Source organism: Carcharodon carcharias, chromosome 2, assembly GCF_017639515.1.
Source record: "Carcharodon carcharias isolate sCarCar2 chromosome 2, sCarCar2.pri, whole genome shotgun sequence".
Classification (NCBI taxonomy): Eukaryota; Metazoa; Chordata; class Chondrichthyes; order Lamniformes; family Lamnidae; genus Carcharodon; species Carcharodon carcharias.
This window is the reverse complement of record NC_054468.1, coordinates 17,526,947-17,535,167: the sequence shown is the minus strand read 5'-3', so window position 1 is coordinate 17,535,167 and position 8,221 is coordinate 17,526,947.

Below are 8,221 nucleotides of genomic sequence, written 5' to 3'. Positions count from 1 at the left end.
GTAACTAGTTTTGAACTGAAAGCCATTGTATGTGTGGAGTATTGATGGGTTCGCATAATTGCATTGATTGTGGTCTTCCTGCCCCTGTAGTTAGTAGCAATTATTTATGCAAGATTTTGATGGGCTTTAGTTTCGTGTTGATTGTTTTAAAATGTGTATTCTGTCTCCTCTCATTGTCTGGTTTCAAGTAAAAGTCCAAAAGTCATATCCTTGTTGATGATATGAAAAATGTGGGAATTTTGAGAACCCTTCAGTCCCCCCTTGCTTCAAGTATCATATGGGAAAAAATAACAAAATTCCCGACCCTCCATAGTCAATCTTCCCCTGTAATTACCTATCTAAGATCTCATGACAAATACATTCCCCATTCTTTAAAATCTGGTGTACGTGAGCATGCATAGGCAAAATACAGTTATTTACATACATCCAAACATTTAGGGGGTCCAACACCCCACTTGGCGCACATGCATATTTATTAAAAGAAAACAACACGATAAAGTCTTTCTTAAAAATAACCGAACACAAAAAAAAAGCAACAATCTTTATTCAGGAACACAAAAAAAAAAATATGAAAGGATCAAACAGGTGCATCTCTCTCCACCGTAGCATAATGCTTCCTCCAGGTCCTTTCGTTTTGGAACTCTAGGATTTTGCCTTTTCCCTTGCACTGAGGGCACAACAGGTACAACACTATTCCCAGCTGGCAAACCACCAGGATGTGGGAAGCCATTCTGACCCATGAAGGGACCTCTATGTTTTCGAAAATGTCCCACCAGGGTGGGACTGTGATACCTTGAATCTCTCCCTCTATCTCGTGTATTTTCCAAAGTATAGAAATACTTTTGAGATAACTCTACAGCTTTTAGTTGTTTAGTAAGATGTTCTGGTAGAGGGGGAATTTCATAACCGAAATGTGTGACAGAGCTCTGCAGGTTGGTAATGTTTTCCCTAACAGTGAGCTGAACAGTGGAGGGTTCAGGAATGGGGACAGTCTGTTCCTGGGCCACTTGAACTTCTGCCTTGGGTTTAAAACAAAAACTGCTGTCACTTACCGGACACCGGATGTGCTGTTCAAGCTGGTAGTGGGGCACACTTGTGGTGACACAATATGTCCCACCCCCTATATATGCCACCTGGTGCCATTACTCCATGGTACAGTTTATAGGCCATGCACCAGCAGTTGTAAACCCACACTGTGGTCTGGAATAGGCGTTCAAGTGCTAGGGACACAGTACTACGTGTGCACCCTGGCTCCGGCACCCAGAGAGGTCTGTACCTGTCATCATGTGTTCCCACTTTATGACGTAAGGTGGAACCACTGTGATACGGACGTGTGCATCCCCTTGAATGACTCCAATGTTCTCCACCCTATATACTGGTGCAAGTCGGGCTGTCCCACCCATGACCGACATTCTCACTACTATACCCATGATGGTGTGGTTGGAGCGCCCACAATCTACTGGGAGAGGGTAGGCTTCAGAGGCTAGGTGGAACTGACACGGGCTTAGTGAATTCTCAAATGGGTGGAGGGCTGCGAGGTGCTTGTTGCTGATCCAGGAGGGGACTAAACCTTGCTTTAAATCCTCCAGGTTGCTGCAGACCTCGCCCAGCAACCATACCCCATACAGCACACACACCTCATTCTGTGCAGCTTGGTCCAATGCATTCCTATCCTCTTGAATGAATGCATTCATTGTTTTGGTGTGCCTTTCCAACTCAGCAATAATCTCCTTTAAATGCACCGTCATGGCCTGGTCCTGGTGTAGCTCTGAGCCTATCACTGTGTTCTCCTCTGTTAAGATTTGTCGTAATTGTGTTTTTAAACCATTTATTTGTGTCTGCAATTCTATATCATCCAGACTGTTTATCACAGAGGATCCTGTATTATACGCCGTGAAAACATCATTCCAGGTTCCCCTTCTTTGTCTCCCCGCATTGCTAAAGTACTCAGTGTGGGTAGTGTACAGTTCTGTTTTGTCTACATTGGCAAAATCAAACTCGTAGAATTTCCTGAACATTTCTCTAAACAGGGCCTGGTATATGGCCTGTCTCCTTGGGCCATCACTCAGGTAAGTGTACCCCTGTGAGGTTTAGAATCACAGAAGCTACCGCGTAGTGTATCCCCTGGTATAGCACCTTTTCGGTCGGCACTAGTACCAGCCCATTCCCTGGTCCTTTGGTGGTGGCAGGGCACTTCTCCATAAATGTCGAGTAGGAGTATGGCCCCCATCCTATCGAAATCCTTTCTGTAGGGGGACATAAGAGCGTATAGCCAGGTCCCGAGCGGATTCGCTGGCTTGGGTAAAGCATAGTCGAGTCTTGCGACCTCGACTCGATACAGACACTCTTAAACAATAATATTTAAACTACCAATCACCTTATTTAAAATTTAACTAAAACACCCAAACTTAACAATCTCAAAATTAAATAACAGAAGCTATGTACATCCACTGCCCAGGGACAGGCGGCCAGGTTAATCCCTGTCTGGGCTACAGCACACTACTCCCTTCGGTGTGGCCACCCTGTCCTGTACCTTTGTTCCCTCACAGCCTGTGGCTGCTGGCTGGGGACCTCTGTCCTCGGATCGATCCCTGACTTGAGGAGCTGCCCTTTTAAACTGGGCGGCCGGTGACCACGGTTTCTTTGGCTATGGCGTTCGTGGGGACCTTCTAGGGACTCTGGCTGGTGGGGGTTTTCTGGCTGGTGAGTCTTCAACCTGAGCCACTGTCCCCTCTTGTGCGGTCTGTGGAATCTCCACTGCCGCTGGCAGGGGATTTCTATCCCCAGGCTGTACCTCTTCTAAACCTGTGTCAGGGGCAGGTAACTCTCTGCCCTCAGGTCCCACCTCGTCTGAGTCCCAGATGAGCGGGGGATTGTCCCAAAGGGTGGGTGGGATGGCCCTTCCCTTAAAACAAGCCACTGCGCCTGCTTGTGCAGTCTGTGAGTTTGCTTCTGCTGCAGGCTGATGGTTTTTATCCTCAGACCTTGCCCCAACTGGTTGTTCCCTTCGCTCGGATTTAAGCAACTTATATTGGTTCCCATTCCTACCCGTGACTGCTGCTATAGGACGGGACCCATAGGGGTCCCAGAAAATGCCTGTGTGTGCACCCTCCTTAGCTAGCACCTCGACCTGCCGGTTTCCCTCACTCCGGGGTTCTGCGGAGGAATGGGCTTTCACCTTATGGATGAAAACCTCCCCTTCCTCCCCCACTGCTGCTGGCTCTAGTCAGGGTTGTGGGTTAGGTGGGGCTGATGGGGTCAGCGCGCCGGTGGTGGCTGCTCCCTTCCCTGGAATAGGGTTCTCATGGCGTCCAAAAATGACTCGACCATGGTGGGAGGGATTCCTGTCTCTGCCTTTTGGGATGGGGCTGAGGACTTCTTTCCCTTGTTATCTTTCCAAGGATTCTTACACTCCTTCCTCCAGTGTCCATTCTTCCCACACCCACATAACAGTTGAGCTTTGTGCTGGAAGGGTTATTCCCTTCCTGATGCCACTCCTTCCTACCCTGGATGCATGTTCCCTTTAGGTGGGTGTGCATCGGTTCCTTTACCATTTCGCTAAGCTGTGGTCAATTGTCTGATCACTGTGAGTTTGGTAAGCCAGGGGATTCTTTGGGTCAAACTACATGGCACGAGCAATCGCTAAGGGAGTGTGAGAGAGGGAAACACACCGAGGTCTCTATTGCACCCACTACAAAAGCCCATTTCATACCAGCTAAAACTTCCTATGTAAATTCTCACCAATTCGCACAATAGTGTCATTTAAAAAAAATCAACCAGGTCTAAAATCAGCACTTTCAGTCCAGATGGGAAAAATGCTTTCTAATCTTAGCAATGCAATTTTTCTAACCAGCAGCCTGGCCCTCGCGTCTTTTACCTCCTCACATTGAGTCGCTCCCGCTTGATAAGAATAAACGGACAATGACATTCATGAGCACATTCCAGCGTCTGTGACTCGTGTCAGTAGCAGTTTAGGGTTTATGTCATCTCACTGTCAAAGACGCAGTCAGGTCACAGTTTTACAAAGATGAGCTTCTGTGTACGAATTATTGTGCATATTGCTCAAAAATCATTTCTAAATCTCCCGGATTGCTTTCAATATCCACTGAGTGATTGATGCCAATTCCAGTGGACTCCTGGAGGGTTAGCAACCCTACGCCAATTAGATTACAATGTTGACAAATGTGAGAAAGAAATTAGAGTATGAGAGGAAGCTAGCTAGAAATGTTAGAGCAGACAGCAAGAATTTCTACAGATATTTATAAAGGAAAAGAATAAGTAACTTGAGCGTTGGTCCTCTCGAGAGTGGACAATGGGCAGTTAATAGTAGATTATAAGCAAATGGAGGATGAGCGGAACAGTTACTTTGCCTCTGTCTTCACTATAGAAGATACAAAAAACATTTCAGTAACAGCTATAAATCAGGAAGTGGAAGGGAGGGAGGAACTTGGTGAAATTACGATCACTAGGAAGCGGTGCTGAGTAAACTGATGAACCTGCGGACGAGTCTCCGGGTCCTCATGGACTTCATCCTAGGGTCTTAAAAGAGGTGGCAAATGAGGTAGTAGATGCGCTGGTGTTAATTTTCCAAAATTCCCTAGATTCTGGAAAGGATCCATCAGATTGGAAAGTGGCAAATATAACCTTTCTATTCAAGAAGGGAAGGAGGCAGAAAACAGGAAACTATAGGCCAGTTAGCTTGACATTTGTCATGGGAAAGGTGTCAGAATTGATCATTAAGGAGGCTATAACTGGGCATTTCGAAAAACTCAAGGTTTTGGGAAAGGGAAATCATGTTCAAGCAGTTTACTGGAGTTCTTTGAAGGAGCATCATGCATTGTGGATAAAGGTGAACCTGTGGATGTGCTGTACTTGGATTTCCATAAGGCATCTTATAAGGCACCACATGAAAGGTTATTATGGAAAATTAAAGCTCATGATGTAACATATTAGCATGGATAGAAGATTGGCTGGCTGGGAGAAAACAGAGAGTGCATGTAAATGGGTCTTTTTTTGCTTGGCAGGGTGTGACGCGTGGAGTCCTGCAGGGGGCAGTGCTGGGGCTTCAGCTTTTTACAATTTATAACAATGATTTAGGTGAGGGGAGCCAAAGCACGGTAGCTAAATTTGCAGATAACATAAAGATAGGCAGGAAAGTATGTTGTGAAAAGAACCATAAGGAGGTTGCAGAGGGATATAGATAGGCTGAGTGAGTGGGTAAAAGTCTGACGGATTGAGTATAACGTGGCAAAATGTGATGTTCTTCACTTTAGCAGGAAGAATAAAAAAGCGGAGTGTTACTTAAATAGAGAATGACTGCTATCCTTTATTACAAGAGGAATTAAACATAAAAGTAAGGATTAAAACAAAAAACTGCGGATGCTGGAAATCCAAAACAAAAACAGAATTACCTGGAAAAACTCAGCAGGCCTGGCAGCATCGGCGGAGAAGAAAAGAGTTGACAGAGGGTTGTTGAAGGGTCATGAGGACTCGAAACATCAACTCTTTTCTTCTCCGCCGATGCTGCCAGACCTGCTGAGCTTTTCCTGGTAATTCTGTTTTTGTTTTTGTTTTGGATTTCCAGCATCCGCAGTTTTTTTGTTTTTATCTCTTTGTTTCCACTGGAGTTTAGAAGAGTGAGGGGTGATTTGATTAACGTATATAAGATCCTGAACGGCCTTGACAATGTGGACGTGGAAAGGATATTTTCTCTTTGGGTGAGTCCAGAACTAGGGGGCACTGTTTTAAAATTAGCGGTCGCCCTTTTAGGACAGAGATGAGGAGAATTTTTTTCTCACAGAGGGTTGTGCGACTTTGGAATTCTCTGCCTTAGAAGGTGGTGGAGGCGGGATCATTAAATATTTTTAAGGCAGAGGTAGATAGATTCTTGGAAAAACTCAGCAGGTCTGGCAGCATCGGCGGAGAAGAAAAAAGTTGACGTTTCGAGTCCTCATGACCCTTCAACAGAACTGTTGAAGGGTCATGAGGACTCAAAACGTCAACTCTTTTCTTCTCCGCCGATGCTGCCAGACCTGCTGAGTTTTTCCAGGGAATTCTGTTTTTGTTTTGGATTTCCAGCATCCGCAGTTTTTTGTTTTTAATTTCTGTAGATAGATTCTTGTTGGGCAAGGGAATCAAAGGTTATCGGGTGTAGATGGGAACGTGGAATTTGAAACAGAAACAGATCAACCATGATTTAATTGACTGGCGGAGAAAGTTCAAGGGGCCGAATGGTCTACTTCTGCTCCTATTTTGTATGTTCATATGAGATCAGCCATTTTGGTCCTTCAGAAAAAGAATAAAACAGAATACTTTCAAAATGGTGAAAAATTAGAAACAGTGGAGGTCCAAAGAGGCCTAGGGATCTGGGTACATAGATTCACTAAAGGGCCATGAACAGGTACAGAAAATAATCAAAAAAGCGAATGGAATGCTTGTCTTTAGATCTGGTGAAATAGAATGAAAGAGGGTTTAGGTTGCTCCATTGGCTAGCTGGCTAGAGTGTGATGTAGAATGATGGTAACAATCCCCATAGTGACTGTGGTAGGTCTAGAGGTCTAGCTGCCTCCTCACTTTGCCCCATAGTTATATCATGGCATGAGCCATGGCTAGCAATCCTCTGGCAATGAAGATGCTACATGGAGAGAGAATGGAGTAAAAGGGTAGAAGTCCTGGTTCAACCGTACAGAGCAATGGTTAGGTCACATTTGGAGTGTTGCAAGAAGTTTGGGGCACCCCATAGAACAAAAAGGGAATGTAATGTAGATTTATTAACATGATAACTGGACTCCAAGGGCTAAATTATGAGGTGAGATTGCAGGTTACATTTCTCGAAATTTAAAAGATTAAGGAATGATTTGATCAAAGTTTTCACAATATTGAGGGGTACAGACAAGGTGGATAGAGAGAAACGCTACCCAGGAAATTTCAGGATTGGTGCTCAAGTGGACAACAGGAAATCAGGGGCTCATTCCCTGGGATTTTCAATGCATTCATTAAAATGAATCTTCAATCTCACGCTCCAGTTACAGGGACTTATCCACTAGGATGAGTCTCTGTACTTCACACCACCATATAGAGCTTAAAACTGATAAAAATACTGGCCTTCCTCTGCTGCAAACCCTACATCTTCGTATAAAAACACTGTCTTATATGAATTTGAATTTTCAAAGAAACCTCCTCAAATTTGTTGCCCAATCTGATTGTAGAGTTCACAAAGCATCCAGCAATACGAAGCACCATGGAAACTTGGAAGGATAGGATCCACTGTGTTATCTCCTGTACCATTTGCACAAGGAGGAGCACTTCACTCTGGGACATTCCTTGCACCCGCAAAGACACCTGAAGCTGTACGTGCAATCCTGACGCTATCCCATCAGCACATGATGCTGCACACCACCCCAATCCTCACCAGGCATATCCGAGAGGGGGGTGTGTCCATCTCCTCAGCTTCACAAGAGCACTGAAAGAGGAAACGTGGGTGACACAGAAGGGAAGAGGGGATGAGCAGGAGGAGGGAAGGGTTAACTGTCTGACAGTGAAGGGTTAGAGGGCGGTAATGGGGAGATTGCTGGAAATGTAAGGGAGGGAATTGATTGGCAGTGGATGGAAAGCTGGGAAATAAGTGGTAAAGAAGGGCAATATAACCCTCCTAATCTACCTAGCAGCTCATACTGGAAAGTGTGTATGTATCAGTTTTGGCTGAGGGCAAGACAGCCCTTTCAGTGAATAATCTCTGTCAGGCCTCACATTTGAGCAATGGGTCCAGAGGACGATTAATGTCCATAGGTTCAGATCTCCACAACTCTCAGGGCCGGTACTGAAGAGGTTTTGTCTTTTTGTTCAAGTATTTTTTTTCCCCTCACTGGCTGGGATATTGGAAAACCTGTTGTGCAAGCTGACAGCTGCATTGCACCTGTTCATAAATTCCGGCAATGTGTGTTGCGCAACTGTTGTGCTTTGCGTAACCTCAGTGAGGAAACCTGCGTGGTAGCTTGTCACGCAGATAAGTTTCAGCGTTGGAAAGGATAACAAGTTATAGGCATGAGAGCTGATTTTAAGAGTTGGACTGCTGGTGTTTGTGGGGTGGAGGGTGGTGGATTCAGGGCGAGCGGGGGGAGGGGAAGGAAGGGGGAAGGGCAAGAGAGGAGCCTTACTCCTTCACCACATATACCGGGAAATCCCAAAGCTGCTGCCCACAGCCTTCTGTCTGTTAGGGCTG